At 43.7% G+C, this 22770-nt stretch overlaps 1 protein-coding gene and 1 long non-coding RNA gene across 9 annotated transcripts in view; both read right to left on the reverse strand.

Moving 5' to 3' along the window:
• The window catches only part of IL1RAPL2 (interleukin 1 receptor accessory protein like 2), a 390373-nt gene extending 379841 nt beyond the window's left edge, over positions 1-10532 (reverse strand). For 3 of the 7 annotated variants that reach the window (XR_009819683.1, XM_062006933.1, XM_062006931.1), the window contains exons 1-3: positions 7033-10532; positions 6832-6929; positions 6609-6733 (exon numbers count right to left, since the gene is read on the reverse strand). The gene's annotated coding sequence lies outside the window, so the exon portion shown is untranslated. The remainder of the gene's footprint in view (positions 1-6608; positions 6734-6831; positions 6930-7032) is intronic. The other 4 variants (XM_062006928.1, XM_062006927.1, XM_062006924.1 and 1 more) reach the window with 4 other exon arrangements.
• Positions 10533-10535: 3 nt separating this feature from the next.
• LOC133626624 (uncharacterized) overlaps positions 10536-22770 on the reverse strand; it is a 35414-nt gene continuing 23179 nt past the window's right edge. Inside the window, exons 1-4 of one of the 2 annotated variants that reach the window (XR_009819684.1) lie at positions 17502-17624; positions 15157-15217; positions 13489-13574; positions 10536-10799 (exon numbers count right to left, since the gene is read on the reverse strand). This is a non-coding gene — a long non-coding RNA (uncharacterized LOC133626624). Of the gene's footprint in view, positions 10800-13488; positions 13575-15156; positions 15218-17501; positions 17625-22770 lie in introns of those variants that run through there. The other variant, XR_009819685.1, reaches the window with a different exon arrangement.

The following is a 22770-nucleotide window of genomic DNA, read 5'->3' on the forward strand; positions in this document are numbered from 1 at the left end:
ACGGCCCCGCACGCGGCAGGTGCGCCCGCCCGCCCGCACAGCGAGACGCCGCAGCGCCCCCTGGCGGCCGCGCCGCGCCGCTGCCCGCCCACCACCCCGCTGCCCTCGGCCCGGCACCGCCGCGCCGGGGCACCGACCACCGGCCTCGGCCCGGCACCGCCGCGCCGGGGCACCGACCACCGGCCTCGGCCCGGCACCGCCGCGCCGGGGCACCGAACGCCGCCCTCGGCCCGGCACCGCCGCGCCGGGGCACCGAACGCCGCCCTCGGCCCGGCACCGCCGCACAGGGGCACCGAACGCCGCCCTCGGCCCGGCACCGCCGCACAGGGGCACCGAACGCCGCCGCCAAAGCCCCGTAAAGCTCAGGCCGGGAAGTGGCTGTGGGCACCGTCAAGGCACCCACGGGGCCGCGCACGGGGGAGCGCTCTCCGCAGAAGCGATGGCCCTGAAACGGCCCGAGGAACAGAGGGAGCGCCAGCCAAGCGCGGTGGAAGCGCAAGGAGGAGTCGGTACCTGCAAACTTGGTCTTGCAAGAATCAGACCAGGCAAGGCAGCACTGAAACAGCCCCAGCTGGTACCAGGGTGCTGTGCCAGCATCTGCCCCCCACACCTGGGGCCAGGGCACCCGACAGGACACAGCCGCGGCTTCCTCCCACCTCTCTGACAATGCTCAAACGCTGCCCTGGCCTCCAGCTGCCTGCACAGCTTGCACGAGTGTAATGGCAGTGGAGAGAGGTGCAGCTTGTCCCAGGGGTTACAGCATTTGTGCTCAACTAGAAGCCACTGTCAACCCACTACACGTTTTCATACCATGGTCGGCACCAATACTGGACCAGGTTAAAGATCTCTTTGCTAACTGTTTCTGCCATGGCACAGCCACGCTTCCTACAGCATGCTAGTGTTATTTTTAGTTTCCCAGTTCTGCTTTTATTCGCTTTTAAATATCTTAGAATAGCTCCATGCAGAATATAATCTGCTTCTGCATGTTGCTCAGATTCATAGCAGGACACAGTTCTGTTAGACAATTGTGATGCAGGCAGAAAAATCACAGACCAAATTTCTCTAAGTGCACTTCATGCTCATGTAAACATGACTTCACAGTGCCATAGCTTGGACTGCCTTGTGCTGTGTCACAGGCTGTGCAACCATCACTGCTGCATATGACCCCTGCAAGGCTGCAAACACAGAGCAACACAGCAGCAAAAAGCTCATAACATCAACAAACAAGCAGCATCCAGCCAGCCCCAGGAAAACGTCTTCTTCAGGAGATTCTCACCCTAGAAGTTAACTGTCCCCTTAGCATCCTCCCTACAAGCCAGGGCAGCTGAGAAGAGCCAGTGCTCAGGCATACTGGGCCCATCTGAGCTACATATCAGTGTCAGTATCTTTGCACTTATCGGTGTCAAAGCCAAAAGAACATCTCTGCTTTCAGGACTTTCTTGCATACACAGTGCTGACAATTAGAAACATTGTCTTGTTACCCATAAACAAAGCAAATCTGAAGTGTCATACAGGGACAACAAAAGTAGCAGCATTTTTAGTCATTTCTCTGAGTATAACTGTCTTCTAAAATCTCTCTTAACAGGAGGAGGTGCTGGCGATGAACAGCATAGGGCAGCTTTGTTCTGCAAGGTGAGGCCAAGAACAACCAAACGTGACACCTTCTCCCAGTCCTCACCCTGGGCAGGGCTCAGGCACACACCAAGTATCCTTACACCAGTAAAAGAGCAAAACTATTGTAGTGCAGGAATGTGACAAAAAAAAAAATCAATAAGCTATCCCATTTTTACTGCCTGCACAAATCTTTTCACTAATTAGAATCAGTATGTCACCAAGAGACCTTGCTTCTCCGTGTGACACAGACTTCCTCACCAAGATGCTAATACCTTTGCTGCAATTTATAACCTCTGACACTTCAGCTCCTCTTTCATTTCTCCTGGCATGATTACAGTGTAAAAGTGCTATTTTTTAAATTATTTATCGAGTCACTTACTAAAGTCACTTTTTATCTGAATTAAAAGATTAAAAGCCGAGAAATAAAACATCCCATAGACTCTAAAATATAAAGTCAGGTGAACCTGTATTTAATGATACCTTGGATTTATATTTGAACTTTAAATGAATAGATAAAGATTAGACATTCTTCAGCATTTTATAATGAGTCAAAAAAAACCCTTAATTATTATGCTACACTATATGAATATATACATTATTCATAAAAGAGAAGGGAATATACCACTGAATGAATTCTTCTTAAACTAATTTCATTTCCCTTATTCAGATCTCATCCCATTGTTGAAAATGATCCAATTCATAGACAAAGGTAATATGACATACAGCTGCCAATCTTTAGGTGGGCTCAGTAGGAATGAAAAGAGAAATGTGGTATTAAAGGAGTTGAATACAGAGCTGAAGAAATCAGTCTTCAGAGGAACTGGAGGAAGAGCCTGTCACACACCAAGCCTGACACTGATTTCTAATGTACCACTAAAGAAACAAGAAGATCTGTTTTGGCCTTTGTTTCTGACCTTTTTTCTCTTGTTTTTTAATATGTGTGATAAAGCAAGCTAGGGAATAGAGAATAATGTAGTTGACACTGATAAAAATGGGAGAGAGATAAATTATTCACGCTGTCGTACCTGTCCAGACTAGGAAGGGACAGCCAAAGAGATTGATGAATTTGGAGAATGCAAAGAAATAATTCTGTGGAGAGCTGAGAACTGAATGCGTCCCCTCAAACTCCAGTTCTCCAATCTTTGATTTGTTAATTCTCTCCATTTTTTCTGCTAACCAAATTACTTCATGATGGGGTATTCTAGGGTTTTAATCCAACGTCAGAGAATTCAGTGAAAAAGACTCTTCTCCCCTGACTTCAGTTAACTTTGGAAAAGTCCCCAGATACACTTTCTTAATCAATTTTAATCAATCTATGTGTGGACTCGCTCACATCCTTACAATTAGTTTGTGGCCAAACAGCCTCTACGACAACCAGAGGAGGTTGTCCTTCCAGCTGCTCTTTTCTCTCCTGCCAAGGATCGATGGATCTGCCAGTTGAGGGCTCTTCTCCTGCTTCAGTCAAATAAGATAACGTTTGGTTTGAGTTTAAACACCAGAAATTAAAGAACTCCCACCTGAGCAGCTTGCTTGGCAGAGCCGGGGTACAAAGCGAGCAACCTCCAGCATGAATAGGGTAATTTTGGGGGCATGAATTACCCTCATAAACCCTACCACTACCACAGCAAGTTCCAGAAGGGGCCATTGTCCATGCCTGTGAGCAGGAGAGCCCCAGTCTTGCCATGACCCTCTGCTTTTGAATCTACATGACTCTCACATCTTTCTTGCCCAGACGAGTTGATGACAGGATGAGAGAATTTACAGCTGTGTAAAGTCCCATTTATTGACTTTATGTCTAGTCTTTTGTACATAGCAGCAGAGATTCAGGTCTGAAGAGTGAAAACTATGCACATGCATGATCCTGCTCAGAAGATATCCTGCAATGACCACCATAAGCAACAGAAAATAAGGCTGAAAACTACGTCCATCTCTCCAAAAACACCATTAACCCTTCCCAGAAGTTCACTTCAGCAGACAGTGGTGCAGAGCTGGTAGATAACCCCATTGCAGCCAGACACAAGGATTCAGCTTCCCTAAGGCTGGGTGACTGTGACAGAGCTGGAGGGCTGCAAACCTGCAGAGGCTGCAGAGCATCACCTACACCCACTGCATCCCGCTGCCCATGGCCCTGCTCCTCACAGGCTGCTCTGCCAGCAGCACCCACGTAGCTGGAGCTGAGAGGCAGAAGCGCTGATCCACGAGGATGTGAGGTGCTGATGCTGCAACAGCAGAGCATGGAAGGGAGCTCATCAGAGAGAGACTTGGCAGGGTTGCGTTTACATGGGACAAAAGCCAAAGCAAAGAGAGCCTGTTGTGAAAGGAACAAGGAGGACATCGACGGCTGGATAACACCGGATGAAGGATTAGCTACAGGAAGGAATACACTGACAAGGAGAAAATCCTGCCTGGCTGATAGGAGCCATGATTCTGATCACCACTTGTCAGGAGATAAACACAGAGCTGCATAGTAACATATTTCCAGTTTATCTTTCCAAAGAGGGGCTTTTAATAGGATGCCAATTCCCTTCAGTTGGAGAGACTCGCAGAGTAATGTCACTGCTGTTGACTGAAGTTGCACACAGACAGTAGAAAGCAGCAGTAAATGCCAAGATTTCAAAAATCATTTTGCATCTGACATTCTCTTGGGTTATTTCAAGCGAAAAATAAATGCACTATCTTCGGAGCATTAATCTTATTTGATACCAACCACATACATAAGTAGTTAAGTTTGGAATAGGGTAACTTCCTCGCTTTTATGCTTGAAAGCTGAAGATAAAATTATTAAGCATTTTGCATGTACAGAGTGTAAAAGGAATGAGTGCTCTGCATAAGTATATGAATAAGAATTCCCTTCCCCAAAGAACAACATGACAGACTTACAGCAGAAGTAACATCTTCATTCAGTAGGCATTATATTTTTCTAAAGGAGTAAAAAGATACAGTATATTAACTGTTTACCTGTCTCTCTTGATTGGGCAGAAATTGAAGCACTGTTTGAGATTAATTAAAATCAGACACAAATCTTAACTTTGCCTTAATGTAGAAAACATGAAGCTTGTTAGTGAAACTGCTCAAAGTGAGAGGGTTTTTTTCATGTGCAGAACAGCTTGTGGAGCAGGAATGTAAAATCCACTAACAGTGGAAATACCCTTCCATTTACCACTGGGAATTTCTCAGGCAAGACTAAGACAAATGTTGCCTTTGACTGTTTATTTCACTTTTGGTGGAAGAACCAATAATCGTCTAGATAAAGCGGGCGGTGGGAGAGTAAAAATAATTAGCACACACAAGCACACAAACTCTTGTACTGGTGATTTCCATCCTCTGGATGAGATGTAGCTACACAAACAATTGATCCAGCAGTTCTGAGACCTCTGCACACCAACAACATCCTAAAGCGGATCATCCTCTAATAACAGACAAGTCCTCCATCAGCCCCTCATTCCTCCTCCCTTCAGCTCCTTTCAGTTGTGCCGTTATCTACCAGCGAAACTGCAGTTGGCAGAGGCACAGAGACAAAACACTAAATGCAAGTTGTGCATCTTGCGGGATTTAGAGCAGCTAATCAACGTTGGACTTGCTTGTATTCCACAAACCATATTTGTTTGGAAGTATCTGATCATAATTGCAGAAATCCCACTGCAATACAGAGTTTGGCAAACTCGTATTGGAACAGCTCGTTTGGTGCAAACTTCGATTATATTTTAACTCCAATGATAAGAAATTACTGAGAAGATGACAAGCACGGTTAGTTTTAGATGCCACAAGCTGAGGAAAAAGAGGTAAGTTACCTAAAATGATCTCATCATATTCTGTAACTTTGTCCTCATAAAATGCAAATTTCTGCAAGTAGATGGTTTGAAAAACCTAGTTTAAAAAGTGAAAAGACATAAAACCTACAAATCCTGATGCTGATCTCCTATGGATTTCTATTACAGATTTCTTTCCCCTTCTCCATTTTTTGGTGATGTTTCTAGAAAAGAAAAATTAGTACAGCACTTTATTCACCTCTTTGTGTTTGTAGCAAACAGCAGTAGTTTAAAATCTGGTTGTAAAACTCGTCCTGCATTCCTGTTCTGCTCAGATTATCATATTTGAGGCCACAGAACAGAGCAAATCATAACAATAAAAGGAAGGGTACAACAAATGGTCTGAAACTCTAGAGTAATGGTAAAAAAACCCACACAAATTACTTTTCTGGACAGAAGTTACACATATTTGGGCTAACATATTTAGTTGAATAATGGCTTTTACAGAGCAGCTGGCAAAAAGAGAAGAAGAATGTTGTTTCAGATGAAAATGAAATGGAGTTTCAGAGCAGGGGAGAAATGTGGTAAAAATAATAATAATCCACTTTAAGTGTTGCTTCACATCCTTGTTCACAGATAGATAAATCCTGCATTAAACCTACATACCTGGTTCATACTCTAAACGAGTGTCTTGTTTTCAAGTTGACTAGCACCGTTACTAAAATGTAAAGTTTAAGGTTAAATTCTTGAGTGTGATTCTCTTGCTTCCCAAAAAGATAACTGGGCTTCAACTCAAGCATAAGTATTGGGCTAGCCTGACTTGCAGAAAAGATCATTGCCGTCCCCACTTATGTCCTCCCTAGCTCTGCACGCTGACACGCTGCCAGAGAGTGTAGGAAGAGCCAAGTGTGTTCAATGAGCCGCGCTGCGGAGCCACCGCGGCACGGTGCCCGGCTGGGGCGGCTCACACCCAGCTCCAGGTGGAGAGGGAAGGACAGGGAAGCTGCAGGAGGCTGGCTTGGCTCCCCTGAGCACAGCCCTGGGAGGCCAGAGGCATGGTGAAGAGACTCCAGTGCCAAGACCCTTTCTCAAATCCTCACTTCCCTTCGACGGCAAACATAAGCGGAAAGATCCTCTAGCTTTTATGCAATGTGGTATTTGGCAGAAAAGAGGTTCCTTCCTTCTTCTGAGGTGTACATACATGGAATACACAAGGCAAGAAAATGCTTGTCCACACATACACACCTTCACCATTCACCTGGCAGGCTGCTCCAGTGTGACCTGTTTAAGTGGTGCTTTCATTTATCACATCAGTAATACAATGCTGATGTCAGTGTTCCAAGGTCTCTTTAAGCATCAGTGAACACGGCCTATGAATGAGGAAAAAAAAAACCCCAAAACAATAGTCAAACATATTGGCAGCAGCCAATGAAGCAAAGGTATGCTAGAATACTTTTTCCAGCCTTACCTGTTTTGATGCCTGGCAATAAATACTTGTCAGGACATTTGTTTCAAGCTTTGTTATCCATGCATTTTAAAGTATTGAACTCCCCTCTCCCAGTACATCTGCAAAGAGAAACATTTATGGAAATAAAGGGATATGATTTAATCTCATTCAAAGACTAAACAGCTTTAGATACACCATTTGGGTTTTTTTTTTTCACTATACCTAAGCCAGTCCATCCCTCCAAGCTGTCAGTGAGTTCGTTTCCTCAAAAGCAACGAGTGTTATCACAGAAAAAAACAAAACAAGTCAGTGAAACTGGAGCTAACGGCTTCGAAAACACCTTTGATTGCCAATGCTTTTGGCTTGTGATAACATCATAATACTCTACAATTGGCCTGAATTTCTGTAAGGAGCTGTTTTGTGTATTTCAGACTTGAAGGTTTCTTACCTATGTAAAAATGCCAGAAACAGCAAATAAAAGCAACATTAGAGTTATAGCCTGTCTTAAAGGAAACAGAACATGCACATTGAAACTACTTGCTTGATTTCAGTTTTGATTACTGTTATCCCCTGGCAGAAAACAGGTAGAAGGCAAGTGCACAGGTATGTCTGCTCCACACAGGCACGTTCTCCAGCCTCCACATCCAGTGAACAGCTTCCATTGAACTGCTTAGAGCCAGAGGCAACTCTTGCACTTTGAAAACAAGAGAAGCCACTATTTGGAAATCAATGTAGGGTGCCAGTCACCTGAGCAGAGAAGACACATCAGCTGTCTTGGAATTTAAATAACCACAGCTTTGGAGTGGGCACATCAGAGACAGCCTTAGCTCAAGGACCAGAATCACAGCAGAGACATCAAGCACTCCATAAGATCCAAAGAAATACCCTTTGCAGGTACACTATGGTCCAAAACCTGAAAGAAGGACTTAACCCAAGACTCAAGAAAAGGACAGGGGCTGAGAAACAGGGAGCTCTTTGCTGAGACAGGAAACAGCACAAAGAGGAGCCGAAGCAGTTGTGTGAAATGATAGGGTGATAGGAACATGGTAAAACCAACTGAAAAGTGGAGCATAGCATGCATCCTGGTAGAGAAACCCCAGTCAGCATCTCCCATGACCACAAGAAGGTAAGTAGAAGCAGATTACTTGTAAAATTGGTTGAAAATCATGCTTTTGGTGAAGATTCTGGTGATCAGCATATCTGGAGAGCCCCAGTGAGGTTGTTCATTAAAAACCCTTAGATCACAGAAGCTGCAGCAAACCTAAAAACACTTCTCTGGAGGAACGAAGACAGACTTGGCCAAACACTGACTCTGCAAACACCAAGGGAAACACGGAACGTGTCTGGGAGCAGACAGGAACTGGGGCAGGAAATGGGTTATAGGAAGCACAGTAATTTCACTAGAGATGCTGTCAAGAAGACCCAGTTTAAAGACTACTGCAACAGTACATTCAAGAGCAACTTGAAAGCTACAGACCACTGATTGACAGCTTTCTGAACCAGTTCCTATTCTAAATCCTTCTGTTAAATCCCTGGACTCGGTGCTTCAGAATGGCAATGCTTTGCCTATCAAGGGTACCTGGAGGTCGCTTGTCATTTCCCCATTCCTGAGACAGGGACTAAGATAGTGTCCTGGGCTCTGCAGGGATCCAAGATCACTGAATCATGTCCTCCCTGAAGCAATCAGAACTGGGAGAAATATCAAAAATAACACTTTCTACAGTGAAAAAAGAAGATGGTTCTTAAGCAATCCTCGAATGTACAGGAATGGCTTTTCCATTACTCCTCTGATAGAACTTGCTATTCTTTCCTCTGCCTTATTGTCACCACAAATCTGGTACAATTCAGACAGCAGAAGTAACCCACTAAGGGTGATGAACACAATATATGATGTTCTCAAAAGTTCTCAGATCAAGGTTTCTTGAAAATAAACATTCTAGAGCAAGAATCAGCCTTCAAGGGCAGTCAATCAGATGTCTGAAATATATCCTCCCGTTAAATATACAGTGGCTAACAGCTTTTAAAGGGTCTCTAAAAGCTACTATGTGTACTGTACCTTGACATTAAGTCCACAGTGAAGTACTTACCTTCAGGATTCTCCTCATTTATAGGTCTTTTATTCTGCTTCAAACTAATCAGAGCAGCTGCTCCAGAATGTAAAAAGGGGGAAAAAAAGCAAAGGTATGATTTACTGCCAGACTCCCAGTGAGCAAAAGGGCACACACTCATCACTGCAGGCAAGCAACAAGCAAGAGAAAGAAAAATGATTCAGTGTAACAGAAGGAAGGCAAGAGGGAGACAGTGTGGGCTGGGCAGGGAGTTAGTATGTAATGGCTCATTAATGTGTGTACAAGGCCAGTCTGACATCAGGGAGGTTGCTACAGGACTGCAATAGGATTATGGCATATATAGTCAGACAAAAGAGGCCATTAGCTTCAAAGAACCATTTGTTTCTTATTTTCAGTAGGAAGCAATAAAAAGTGGGCCCAGAGCTCACAAAACACATAGCCACGTGCTCAGCTTTGTCCATCAGTGGGTCCAGACCAGGGTGCCTTAGTCTGCCAGGACCCTGCAAGGCCTCCTGCCCAAGTGAGACTCGTCCATACAGGCTCTTCACCCAGACACCTGTGACCACAAGCAGGCAACTCAGCTACAACAGCCAGGATGCTAAAACAGAACTTGATCCTGCACAGACTGGGAAGGACAGAATGTCTCCTGTCACTTCCAGGGCCCGCAGAATACCTTGGGGGTATTCATCCAGCTTGGTGTCCTTGCTGCAACAGAAGAACCTCAAAAACCAGTACTAGATTATTCTAGTTCCAAAGATTTCCTTATGATTGCCTCAGGACTTACATTAGAGCTCAATTTTCACTGACTCATTCCTTTATGAAATTCTCTACTTAGCTGCCATTCTGCATGAACAGAAACAGGGGCTGTTCCCTCTCCTCTCTTGTCATTTGTGAGCAAGCTGAAAAGAGTTTGCTTTTGCCTGTTACATGAAGATCTCTTTAGTTTCTTCTCAGCAAGGTCACTCTGGGCAGATTCCTCAGTTCTTGTCTGAACCTGAAAGCAGATCACTAGTCACATTTGAATATGTGGCCACTGCAGAACTGGGCCACTTCTGAATAAACTTGTCTTTGGGGAACAGAGAGATGCCTTAGGAACTAGCAGTACCTTTAGGCCTTACCTGTGCTGCCACAGGTCAGAAGGAACTATTGAGTTTAAGGGTTGCACCTTGGTTATCTACGGAAATGAAGATTTGTGCCACTGGGTCAGCAGTGAACAAAGGAGGAAAAAAGAAATCTGGCTACAGAAAAGCATCTGGGAGCCACATCAACACAACTATGAACCCAGCTCAGGCAGGAGGGGAAATTCCTGGAGCACCATTTCACACTGCCCAAGGGTACCACTGCAGCCTTCCAGGGCATCCAGGCAGGACCCAAAGGCTCACTCAGGCACTCCCAAGGACACGGGCTTCTTGGGTTACCCCTCCAGCTTCTTGCAGCTCAATTTGTTTGCCCTCCCCTCATCGTCCATCCCAAGCTGAGATGGCTACAAATACTGCTCTGGAGACATCTCCAACACTGACAGATCAGACTTGTGAGGGAAAAGCAGATTTGGCCCCTTAGCATGTCATCTCATGTTTTTCAGTAGGAAATTTAGATTGCACATATCTAATTAATGGAAAACAAGGATAAACAAGCAGATTGCTTACTTCAATTATGTGCACAGTGCCTGCAGGGCTACCATTTAAAAAATCACAAAGAAAGAAAACAGTCAAAATGGGCAAAAAGATGCAGATGGGAGTATACAATCTGCAGCTTACCTTGATGACAACCAAAACCACCTCTTGGCCAAGAGTGAAGAGAGGGAGGTTATTCTTGGCAAATGATTGTAATCCAAATTTTTTCAGCCATCTGTAAATAACACTTACCTGGAGCAGCTTTACATAATTACATTTCTTACTTCTGAGCGTTGCACAGACCCATCTGCACAGAGAGGGAATAACTTGCTCAAAATAAGGACAGAGAAGGGAAGAAATCAGAAGCTCTACATTAATTTATTTCAATTTCCCCCAGAGGCAATTTCTCCAGAATTCCACAAATTCCATGGAGTAAAGCATCTGCTTTCCTTACAGCTTAACTTAACGAAAGAAGCATTACCTGGACAAACAATCCTCTCTCTAAGCAGCTTAACAAGTTTGTGCAAATGTTTGAGCTACTGTAAAGAGGCAACAAAGTCATTCTATATCCTATTTAGAAAGGTAAACAACTTTCCTGTCATTTTGAGTCCCCCAACTATTTGCATTACCAGATGGATTAGGTGACTACTCTGTGTGATGGCTATTTTGGGTGACGTGACTCATATGTAGCAAAAGGTTCAAAACTGGGAGCAAAAAGTGGTTTCTGATTCAGTGATTTTAATAACCAGATGCCAACCCAAGTCCTTTGAATGACTTGATGTGTATTTAGTAAGAATGTTAGTGAGACTGATGATCAAAATTCATTGTTCAGCTGCATGTGAAAACTAAAATGGCCAACAATACCAGCAAACAGAATTCCCCTGCTGCTCCTCTGTGCAAACTAGCTGATTGTAAAACAAACACCACAGTTATTTCTGTTGCCTTCTATATTCAATAGATGCCTGTGTTCAGTACTAAGTAGGGTTGGTTGAGACATTTAGCATTTCACCTTCCTCCTCTTCATCTGGTTGTTGTTTTGTTTTCCTAAGTACCTGTGGGAATATTACAACAACTTTCTGTTCAAAGTCTCTATGGGACTGAAGGAATCTCGTTGACCAAAATTTACCTCTACAACAGCTTTAGAAGTAAACACTCCACTAATATTGCAGCTGATGTTCCTCACTCAAAACAAACTCGAGAACCAGGTTCTTTACTGGTTTACACAAGTATTTAAGTGACTGCATCAGAAATCTCCACAGACAGACAAGATTGCATTTTATTGCATCTGTCCAAACCCTGTCTGAGAAAATAAACTTTTTACCTTATCAAGGGCACAAGCATTGCTGTGAAGCTGTACAGTGATCAGTGATCATCATCCCAGGTTTAATTGCATTAATGGGACAAAGCTAAATAAGCTGTTAGTTTACAATGAACATCTCTGGATCATTATGTGCATCTCTTCAGACAGAAAGGTGGTTTGTGACTGGAAATAATTTAGTACCAAACACTCCAGGGGAAAAAATGTATGAGATGTGTTAATGGCTCTGACCCCCAGTGTAAGATATATCTCAGAAAGAACATTTAGAAATAAGGTTTATGTAACTTATCATACCATCAGGACGTACAGTCTTTCTTCTTACACACTATCTGGTGTTTTAGTGACACCACAAATATGAGACCAGAGCATTTTGAGATGCAAGCAGCTCACATCAAGTTACAAAGGCCAAAGATCCTCCAGTCAGAACTAGATGCCTGCCCTCCTCCCAGCACAGCCTGGCCAGTGATACAGACTCCACAGGGATTGCAGACGCTATGGGAATGCAAATTGCTTAGGCCCACTGGCTAGTTCAGGACAAAAGTGACTTCTGGAAGTGTCTAGTCCAACTACCTGCAGGCTCAGCCATGAGATCAGACCAGCTTACTCAAGACCTACTGGGTCTTGAAAAACTCCAAGGATAGAGAGTGCACCACTTCCCTGGGCCCATTTCACAGCTTCACTGTCTTCTTGGGGATAAAAAGCTTCCCTTATATCCACTCTTTTTTGAACTTAGGCCCACTGTCTCTCATCCTCTGCCACACACCACTGTGAAGAGTCTGGCTCTGTCTCCTTAATGCTTCCTCATAGGTACTGAGAGGCTGCTATCAGGCCTTCCCATACCCATTTTCTTTCAGGTTGAACAAGCTTGGCTCCCTCAGACTTTCACTACAGGCCATCCAAGCTCCCAGACATCTTGACGGCCCTCTTCTAAACTCACTTCAGTTATGCTATGCTCCTGGCAAAGTAGATCCTCCACATATAAGAAATCAGCCATCAATTCTGCTCTTCAGTGCAACAAGAAATTGCCTATCAACACTGTAAAACATCAAAGTTACCCTTAGAAATGGCCAGATTCAGAGCTCAGATACATCCCTGGAGTGCTGTTGATACTGGAGGGCTTTGAATCAGGCAGTAGTCAGATTTGCCATCAGTGGCTGTTCAAAGCAGACTGTTTACAATATCACAAATGGGACAGAGGGAATGTATGTAGCACAGTTATGTGAGCTAGAGTTGGTCAACATCTGTCCAGGAGGTCTCATGTCTGGTAGTCCATGTTGCTGAACATGTGATAATCATCATTCAAATCAATAGGCCGAAAACAAGCAACAGTTCTTGTCCACACTGGTTCTTGCCATATCTGGCTATTTCTTTGGTAACTATTGAGTGAAGTCAGTGCTAATGTAACTGAGATCAGAATTTAGCCCCGGGTTAGTAAGAGTCAATGCAAACTGCATCAAGTAGCTCGACCTACGTTTCTCTCTGTCTGGAACTCATCCTCACTCTGCTGAGTTAGCACTAAACCCATCCAATTCTCTCAGGCTCCACAGTCACAGGTACGACTCAGTACCATAAGATAACTAAATCATATGCATGACTGAAATACCTCAGATAATATGAAGCATGCAAAAGAGGTTTAATCAATTTTAGAACAAAGTAAAATCTGCAGTCATTAACTTACTTCCACTGCTATCTAAAGATAAATAATGTCATGCATTAAATATTTCCATCGGGTTTGTTCCAGCAGTAAGAATCTTCTAGCAAGTACTAGAAAGCAAAAATAAACATCAATTAAATGCAACAACAAACATAAAAGTAAAAAAACCCAACCCAATAAATCAAAAGTACATTTGCATTCAGCACAGGTTTTTCCAGTGGGCTTGCTTTCCAACAGGGAAAGGGTGAGTTTTGGCAACTCCATCAATGAGCATGACTGAAGGAAAGTCAAGTTCTTTTTTGCCTCGAGAAACAGAATCTCATCATCTGTATCCCAAATACAGTAAAACACACTCTCCATTAGATAGGCATAATCTCTTCTGATAAAAAGAGTAAAATACTTGCTATATCAGAACAAAACAGGCAGCGGGCTTTCTCAAGCTAGCCGATTCCATTAGAAAGTGTAAAAAAAATTGTGAATTCAGTACTTCTGAGCCTGCTCACTTCAGAGCATGTGATTTAAGAAGCTTTATCATCCTTTACCCTGCCTAGCACCTCCTAGCAGGTGGAAGCAGAAGACACATAGTTTTCAGAGATAAATATTGTCCTTGGTATAGTCTTCACTTCATTTTTTATAAGTTTTTTTGAAAGAAGTTGCCCACTTCTGCTTCTGAAACAGCCTCTTCTGATTTCTAGCTGAAACATGACGGGAAAATGCTTTTAAATGAACTGAATAGATCTAATAAGAGCGGGGTGTAAAATCCTCACCAGTTTTGTATCTAAGTATATCTCATAACAACACAGGATCCTGTGGAATTCGGCTATGCAAGTTAAGACTTACACACTATAAACATTTACCTGTTTGAAGCTTGTCACCTTTCAGTTTCACTGAGCATCCCTTTTGGAGACTGCAAACACACAGTGAGGAATAAACCTGCTGATCCTCCCTGTTCCATTCATTATTACACATCCTTCTGTCACACTCTTGTTCATTAGTCCAGCCTTAGAATTAAGTGGGTTTTATCTTGCCTAATATTGTCTCCTGTGAATGTCCCCTTCTGCCTGCAGTTATTTCAGCTGCCCTTTTTGCCCCCCTTTCAGCTCTAGCTTTATTTGAAAGGAGAAGATAATTTTGCATCCATCTCTCCAGTTCCAAAGGATCAGGAACAAGCAAGCCTGAAATAGCAATACGGTAAGCAAGGAGACTTCCCTGAGATTAATATTTCATGCTAGTATCTAGAGGCATCATCTGAGCCAAAGTCCTATTGTGATAAGCTACACAGTCATGTAGTACATGACAGGCCCTGCACAAAGGGCAGCATCAGGAAGGACACGGGGACCTCTGAGAGGGAGAATTCATACTGCAAGTTTACTTGTCCAATGCAAACTCACCGTCTTTCAGCTTCCCAGCAGATGCAGCCTGTGCTCAGTGACAGCGTGGTGCGTGTTTGATAATGACAGCAGTTACATTTCATCCCCCAGAAAGAGTGCTGATCCCTGCTGTCACAGATCCCCTGCAACCTTTACCACAAAGCTACAAACAAACCCTTCAAAGTGTCTAGATCTGCACATGGTCAAAAAAACATCATTTGGCTATCACATACCAAAGAACCACAGCGTTGGCAGTAGTGAGGAGCAGACAAGCTTAGGATTCTGAGCAGTCAGGGGGAAGACAAGCAGACCCTATACTCACCCATAGCAGTCTCTTCAAAGCATGAAGCATTTCAGTGACCAAAATCACTCCAGTCCAGGCCCTGGGGAGAAAGTATTCGGTATTAAATGGCTTGTTTCCAGAAAATGCAAGTGCCCATATTGCTAATATCAGGGAGAGAACATTTCAGAAGCATCAAGCAGATAAACAAAAAACCTGAATCTCACTTAGAAGGTGAAAATCAAAGCACCTAAGTGACTTGGACACCACCACCTCATCACCTCTGCTGCTTTCTGCTCACACTAAGCGTGTACAAGTGGCAGGACAAATCTCGTCAGTGCCTGAGCTCATCCCTCTTCTCCCACTTGGCAGATAGTTCCTGCTCTGCATCCTCCCAGCCACCCTCTCCCAGCCGAGCCCCAGGGGCTGTGCACTGCTCACCTCACTGCTCTGAGACACACAGTTGGCAAGAGCCCCTGAAAGTGGACAGGCAAATCTGTTTGCCTGCATTTCTCTGCTGGGAACAGTTTGCTGTGAAATGGCCTTGTGACCATAGAGAAAAAGACAGAAAAAAAAAAAAAGCAGGACATTTGCTATATAGGCATAAAAGTGGCTCCACTTTACCAGAGTAAAAGAGCAAAAACAGTGATGGAGGAGCTTCTGGAGGCTTCTGCAAGGCAGCTGGACTAGATGATCTCTAAAGGTCCCTTCCAACCCCTACCATTCTATGATTCTATGTTTGATTGGAGGACAGTGGCCAGTCCTTGATTGTTTTTCTTTGATTAAGGGTTATAATATGGGAACCAGTCACTCATTCAAGATGTAGACAAGAACATTTTTATCAGTTCCCACAAGTTCAGATCTTACATTTTATTTCCTTCAACGATTAAGGAAAAGGTTTTCTCTGCCTTGCTACATAGGTCAGCTGTCCACACTGACTGTGAATGTGACAATGCTCACATAATTCAAGGAGCTAAGGCTCCTCTTTCCCCCTTGCCTACCCCTTTCTAATTCACTTTCTGACTTTGGACACGACAGTCTGCTTCACCTACCGGTGGTGTAGTTTTAAATGTGAAAGAGCAGCTGGGTTCCTAATCCAGGACCAGAAATGGAGCACAGACATCTGCAAAGCTGCAGGTTATAATTTCTGCAATGTTTCAGAGTGAACGGAGCTCAATATGGTTTTAATACAATTACTCAATTATAATTTTGTCTGATTCTTGGCCTCACACTTGCATTTCCTGTGACACAGCCAAACCAACCAGACACATCACCTAAAGCAGTAGTAGGGGGTATATTTATCAAACATTCCAAAACAGTTCATGAACTTTAAAAATCCCAACTTATTGTAGACTTTCGGAGCGAGAAATGAAAGAGAAGCTGCTGAATAGAAGCAGTGCTTGTGGCATGAATAAGACAAGGCACTGCAGTTAATTCAGTTTTAGAACAAATGCATTAAACATTTATTATACCAAATGTTAGTTTAAAACAATCATTAAAATCAGTTTTCTTTCTGTCCACTGGAGATCAGTTACTCATTTAAAGTTGATGAAGCTTCCCTAATTTCAGCATCATTATTTCTATGCACACATAACAGGAGCCATTACATTTTAGATTCATATAATAATGTTGCTCAATTTATTTCCTACACTTTCTATCTCCTCTTGCATACCTTTATAGTGATCACAAACTCTTCATTTAAAAAGGAGTCTCTTAATGACCATCTTCTGGAAATATATGTACAGCATGTATGAAGGAGAAAAGTCAGCTTAGAGCAAGATGCACAGATTGATTATTTCTGAGATGGATCATTTCTGCTCTTTTCCTTTTCTTCAGACCTTGTTTTAACTAGTTGTTCATCAAATGTTTTTTGTACTTCATTATTTGGCAAGCTATTTACTTCCCTCTCCAGCTGAAGGGGAAGATGTGGGCCCATGTGTATCCACATCTGTTTTACTCCCAAAGTATAACCCTAAAGGAGCTGGAGACTGGTCTGCCTCTTGCCACCACCAATGGCTGAGAGTCCAGGGGCCAGCTCTGCTGGCCCTTGATCCCACACTGCCTTGCCAACACAGAGGCTGAGGCCATGACCATCCCTCATGTTGCCTGGGCTTTTCAGAAGACAAGCACAGGACTGGCAGGCTCAGGCACTGGTCTCTGCTGTTGTCCAGCACTAGACTGACTGGAGGACAGCAGGGAGGGCAGTTAATAATGACTGCAGAAATTGGCAACTCAAGCCTTTACCTTTTAAAATACATTAATTTACAGTAATTAACATACAGATCTTATCAGATTAGGGCTAAGAAAATTGCTGCCATCTACTGCTGGAAAAAAGTATGTGAATACTGAAAGCCTCTTCCAAAAATAACCAAGTTGTGAACAATTACCTTGAGGAAGTCTATTTCAAGTGTGAGCCTAGCTCTGAAAAAGAGAGATGTCACACACAAGCAAAAGGGACACAATCCTGCAGCGTGGTGGTCAGGCCATCAGGCTGGGCAGTCAGAGTGCTTCTTCCTCTGTAAGCAAACATTTCTCATTAACAGAGGAAAAGAAACAGTAAGGCTAATAAGCCTCTTTCACACCACACTGTGCAGAGCTGTGCTTTGAACACAGCTCAAATGCCTGAACAATTCCTAGTGACACACAGACAGTTCCCATCAAACAAATAATGGCTTAAACCTCGGGGAAATCTTTTACTTTGGATTCTCCATTTGCTTAAAATGTAGGAGGTATTTTTCTCTCTCCTCCAAGTTCAGTTTTACTCATTTATAACAACTCAAATGAGTTGGAGGAGACAAGGCAGTCTCTTAAATGTCACTGCTGGTTTTTGGGGTGGTTAATCCAGTAAAGATCCTGCATTGTCATAGATCTCTACACAGATCTGCAGACAGGTATTTCTCATGAAAAAAGCAGAGAGAGAAGATAGTTCTTTCAAGGCAAACACATAAGAGTCTGGAAGAAGTTTATACTCATTCAAAGCCTTGGGGGTGGAACAAGAGTCCCAAGCTAGAACTGCCATGTCCTGTTCCCACTCCCTGTGCCCATCAGGTGTTCTTATGCCTTCGCTTATCCATGGATCCTCTCAAATCCACCTTGATGTTTTCCACCTACAGTGTATTTTCCATCCAAAGCATTTGCTTCAACAGCCCCTTAGTCCCTGCAGTACCAGTGCCTCTGGAGATTTTATTTTGTTCTGCTCATGTGAAAGCAATATGACTCCATCAGCCTCCCTCACTTTCCCCTTGCAAGCTTTAAGCGTTATTATTTCCACTTCATTTTCAAGCACATCATTGTCTTCACCACATGTTTCCAGCAGCCTCAAGAATCCCCTCTGCTCTGTTCAGTCAAATGCCCTCTGCCTCATCCCATGCACTTCATCTCTGCCTTTGCTTTTGCTCAAAGATCGCCATTTCAGCACTTCCTTCCTGTCTCTGAACCAACTAGTAAAAATTTCTATGACAGGACAGAGAAATATCTTTGTTACAGGATGAGGTCTGTGCAGTGGGGCTTTTCCCTTTAAACAGGCCATTGTTTTATCTGTTTTTTCCAGGAAAATGCTCATCCAGTAGTGTGTTACTTTTCCCCTAGGCGAGCTCCACCGGCATTAACATTTGTCCCATTTCCTCACACTATCCTTTCTCTATGGTGAAGAGAGCAGCCAGCATGTTTTAACTTTCTTCTGGGGCAATCACTACTTTTGCTGAGCATCAGGATACCCGGCTGTGGCATAGCACCTCTGACAGGAGTTTCCACAGGGTCACACCCATGTCTTAGTCCTACGGAAAACAAACAAACAGTGACAAATTTGCTCAGACCAGTTCTGCAATAATTTCCCCAGAGCAGCCAGTGCTGCTCAGCTCTGTGGTGAGAGCAGAGATCCCTCACCCATCTGCAAGCGTGACTCCACTGGTAGTTCACAAGGAGCAGACAGACTGACAGAAAGCAATGAGACCAAATTAGACCTGTCTGAACTACAAATCATTTTCCATTTCCTCAGAAACATTTTACTCTGTCTTGGACACAAAGCATCTGAGAAACAGCACTTAGACCTCAGCCTAGACCTCAGAGCAGCGGTAATTAAGAGGGTGAAAAGCAGTAATTTTCTTGAGTAGCTCTTTCTCCTGTACACATCCCATGCACAGCACATTGATTCATGTCAGCAATTAAGGACCACACTTTCATTCTGAAACACTTTCATTCTGCAGCTGATAATCAGAAGTACCCGAAGTCCCCAAAGCTGTCTTTCCACTCCCCACTGCCAGTGGCAAAAAATGATTGGAAGGATTTTAGGAAAAAACAATCAAAAAAAACCCCAAAGCCCACCTCCTTCTGAAATGTATTTCCACAAGTTTAGACAAAAATAGACTCAGGAACAAGCGTCAGAGACAACAGCCACTGTGCACAGGCAAACTGTCCTGGACACACACATTCTTCTGGGCCCCTCTCCTGATTCCCATGATGATGATGACACAAAACAACCAAGTCAGCTGCAGCTCATATTTATAGAGACAGACAGGCAATTGCTCCTCACTCAAAAATAAGTGTGTGCACATGGTCACCACAAAAAAAACCAGACACTTGCCATCTGCAGTTTCCTCCAGACACCCCTAAGCATGGGGCCTCAGGGCTGGGCATTGCAGCACCATTCACTGCAGCTGGGGACAGAAAATAGGATGATTTACAAACATGGCAAGGTTTGGCTTTCCATCTTCCCCCCCCCTCCCCTTGCAGACACTCCAGAAGGTGATGTTTCCCTCAGATAACTTGCCTGGGATGATTCAATGCAAGACAGCTGTTTCCAGGAAAAAGTCCAAGCAGCCAAGGCAGCTGAAAGCACTGCTGGTGTCAGCTAAACTGTGGCTTTAGCAGCAAATCCTTCCACTCAGGTAGGAAATCTTCCCCTTCACTTCTGGATTTGTGCTCACAGCACTAAAGAAACTGGTTGCTGAGCCATTCCTGCCGTGCAGCTAGTCGACAGAGAAGCAGGTAAGAATCTGTTCCTCTAAATACAGACAGATTTAGGCATGTGCTTGACAGCTCTTGTGAACCAAGATTGATGCATTTAAAGGGGAAATAAAAGCACTTCTAATTTTCATTTTCCTAACAGAACCAGGTGTCTGAACAATGTTTTCCCAGTAGGAGGAAACCACAGAAGGCATTTACCCCTCCTACAAAAACAGTCAGCAGTCTTCCCTTGACACAGAAATCAGCCTAGCAGAAGCATTTACGTCAGGTTATCCCACAAGAAGCATTTCAGCTGTATTATCCAGCAAAGAACATTTGTACAATATTTGACTGCCAGGAAAAAAAAAGTCTCTACCACATTTTCCTCAAAGAAAAACTTTTATAAGCTTTTGCTGACAGGGAAGTAATAATTATCCACATAGGAGCACACCATTAGAGTCTCCTCGACAAAGACATCTTTATTTGTCACGGAAGAAGAAAGAACAAGCCATGATGGATGAAGTGCTGGTAGATTTCTTTTGCTAACAGAGCTATAGGGAAGGAAAAATCAAAAAATAAACCAGCCACCCCAAGTCACAGTGCAAACAGAGCAGCTGAAAGCACAAATATTACTGCAAAGCAAAAGGCCACGGGACGACAGAGATGCTGTCAGGGACTTAGCAGGCCCAAAAAAGAACGTGTGCAACTGCAGCACTTTGGTGAGCAACTCCCACCACAAAGTGGGACCCACCCAGAAAGCATGTGGCTGGCACTGCCTCAAGTGTGACGGTGCAGGGTCTCCTCTGCCAGCCAGCATCCTTGTGGGAGTGTGCAAAGGCTGGAGGAGAGGAAAAACAAGAAAGAGACTTGCAAAGGCTTTTTTCAAAGCTCTGCTGTGGCATTCTTCCCACTGATCTCCCTTTCAAGTGATCTTAAAAAGCTGACATGGTGCCAGAAATTATATATGAAATATGGTTTAACAAACTCATTAGTCTGGAAACAAGAGAACGTCACAACTAATCACAAGACTACCACTGCAGGGAGATGAAAGCAAGCACTGACCCTTCTTTAGATGTGGGGGGCTTGTTTCCTTATCTAGTTATTCTCATACAAGTTTTACTATGTGAATCAAGACCTCTAGTGTTAGAGGTCTTGGATGAACATCACTCTTTGTATTTGTCTATCTTCCTTACAGATGTCTGGTTTTCTTGGCCTTCATCACCTCTGTTGCATGTCGAGCGTGGTCAAGGGAGGTTTTCCTTCCCTTCTACTCTGCCCTGGTGAGGCCACATCTGGAGGCCCATGTCCAGTTCTGGGCTCCCCAGTTCAAGAGAGACAGGGAACTGCTGGAGAGAGGCCAGTGGAGGGCTATACCAAGATGATGAGGGAACTGGAACATTTCTCTGATGAGGAAAAGCTGCGGGACCTGAGACTGTTTAGTCTGGAGGAGACTGAGAGGGGATCTCATCAACAGTTATAAATACCTAAAGGGCAGGTGTTGAGAGGATGGGGGCAGTCTTTTTTCTGTAGTGCCCAGTGACAGGACAAGGGGCAGCGGGCACAAGCTGGAACACAGGAAATTCCACTTGAACACAACGAAAAACTTTACTGTGAGAGAGCCCTGGCACAGGCTGCCCAGGGAGGGTGTGGAAGCTCCTTCTCTGGAGGTTTCCAAACCCACCTGGATGTGTTCCTGTGTCACCTGATTCAGGGCAACCTGCTTTAGCAGGGGGTTGGGCTAGATGATCTCTAGAGGTCCCTTCCAACCCCTACCATTCAGGGATGTGCTCATTGGTCAGGGGCTGGGTAGACGAGAGAATAATTCATATCACTGGTATCCTCATGGGCTTCAAACAAAAGTATTAAAACCAACTATCTTCAAGCTCCTGGGTAGAAAAGTCAGCAAGAGAACATCTCTCCATGCACACAGAGGTACTTGACGTTGTCTTCCTGCACTGCAAAATGCAAATGCAGGTGCCCAGATACTGCTACAAAAAATTAATTCACTGAAGCAAAACACAGGCTAAAGAAGAGACAAAAGAGATCTATGTCCAGTTCTCCTGGAAGACATAGGCAAGGATAGCAAAGTGCAGAGACATCAGCACTGTAGAGGAAGGCCAGGTTTTTGATGTCCTGGTGGTTACATGGTCCTGAGCCCCAACCCTGGCACGTTTAGTGAGCATCATCTTATTCACACCAACAACATCTAAAGGGAGTGTTGCCTAAATTAGGACTGTAGAATCAGGCTTGAGATTTCCATAAGAACATGATCATAACACTTGGCAGAATGACATCTCACAGCCCCACTAGATTATTTATACCTTTGATTCCTGCTAACAATGTTGTCAGATGAGTATAGATTTACTATTTTAATTATCTCAAGCTTGTAGAGATTTAAACATCTGTTATAGGTGTTCAATAAGTATTAGAACAGCAATCAATTTTTTCTTAAACAGGGGAGTGATTCATGGTGCTCTGTGAATGGACAAACTCCCTACAGTCAATACCAGAAAGATAGTTTGAAAGAAAGCAGGAGGCTCTTTTAATTAACTTCTAATTAATTCTATTTGGGAAGTCTAGATGAAACATAACATTTAGGAACACTAAAAGTCATTTAATTATAGGATTTGGTGTGTTATCCTTAGATCTTTCATTGTCAAAGCAGCAGTTTCTTCTGTTCTGTTTCCCAGCAGGACGAGTGTTTATGGATTA

This window comes from Colius striatus, chromosome 13 (assembly GCF_028858725.1).
Source record: "Colius striatus isolate bColStr4 chromosome 13, bColStr4.1.hap1, whole genome shotgun sequence".
Lineage (NCBI taxonomy): Eukaryota > Metazoa > Chordata > Aves > Coliiformes > Coliidae > Colius > Colius striatus.